This window comes from Malurus melanocephalus, unplaced genomic scaffold (assembly GCF_030028575.1).
Source record: "Malurus melanocephalus ecotype Western Australia unplaced genomic scaffold, MMel_1.1 scaffold_2, whole genome shotgun sequence".
In the NCBI taxonomy this organism is placed as follows: Eukaryota; Metazoa; Chordata; class Aves; order Passeriformes; family Maluridae; genus Malurus; species Malurus melanocephalus.
The window spans coordinates 7,400,416-7,401,995 of NW_026623234.1; positions in this window are offsets into that span (position 1 = coordinate 7,400,416).

Consider the following 1,580-nt stretch of genomic DNA (forward strand, 5'->3'; position numbering starts at 1 on the left):
TGTGCTATTAAATGACACCAAGTACTGTGTTTTCATGGCTTTCTTCTGAATTCAGCGTCACAGTGTTTTCTTCCACTGTTCGATCTTTTTTACTATTTTTTTGCACATTAAGCATATCCTCTTTTGAAGAGAAGATTAATTTTCTCAGAACATTTACCACACCAGCCTCATATTTTTGAAGATATTATTAAATTTATTTTCATGAACCACTCAGAGCCAAGGGGCCTGTTATCACCTCCCTTTAAGAGATGCAGCCGTGAGCACTGAGATTACAAAAATCTTATTTTRAGTAATTAAACTGAGAGATTCCGTGTACAGGAATTACAAAACACACAAAGGATGACCATCATAACTTTATTTGTATCAAGGGTTCAGCACGTCTATAAATCAGATATTAGGTTGAAAAATCTTAATTAATCTAATGTATGACTATGCCACTGTGAACACTAGAGTCCCGTTTTCCAAACCAGCATTCTTCTGCCTGACCTTGTCACTTTCTGTAATCTTCACTTGGTACCTTCACATCTTTCAACACATGAAACACATAAWGTAAGTGTTCTGCAGTCATGGAAAACAAGTCCAGAATATTCTCTAGTGATATAGTGACTTTAACATATTGAACAAGACAGGAATCCTGGGAAGAAAAAAAAGGAGTATGTGATTTGCAATTACAGTSTGTCTCCTAATGCATTGTTATGAGAGGACTGAATAAAGAGCAAATAAGCAACATCAGCTCTGTTTTGCTCTACCTTTTTGATTGCTATTGTACAGTAATAATATCCCTTTCCTGTACTTCATACACAGTARAGTACTTCCTATAGTTTTTTCACAYAGGTGGAAGGGGMGGAGATTCCATCATTTATTRTGAYCRCGTGCMATCAGGGAGCTGATAAYTCCAGGCTCTCTTAGACTCTGCTGCTGCCACTAAGGGAATGGCTGATCTCGGCAGCAAAGGCTCAGGCACAGTGAGTCCTTGGAGGTACAGCTAGCATGACACAGGGATATTGGACACGCTGTACAGCAGATTGGTAGATTGCAATTGTCAATCTAAATAAGGAGCTCGTTAATCTTCAGTGCAGTATATTCTTCCACCCACTGAGTGTTGTTCTTCACCCTGTAAAATGACTGATGATGTCACTGATGGACAATTCACTTAAGAGCCAGAATGCCAAGGACCATACCTCGGGAGRGGAACCATAGAGTGTTCTAATGATGTGACCTCTAACATCCCCTATTCCCACACGGCAAACTAAATCAGGGCTACCCCAGCCAGCTCAGGCTAGATGGATGTGATGCTGAGCACCAACCTGCAGGCCACATCTCTTTCACATTGAAAGTGACCAGCAAATACCARCAGGCCAAGATCAGGTGAAAACGACTGCAAAACCTTCGAGCAAACAGCGCAGAATGATCRTGTTGATTTTCGGCACTGGCGCTGTCCTTGGCACACGCGCCACTCGGGTGAAACGCAGCTCACCTTGGCCTGTGACGGGAAGCTGGGGCAGCACAGCCTACACTTCGGGCAGGGATTTCCAAAAGCAGCGACGGCGTGTTGGCACGGGAGGCGTTACCCCCTCCGC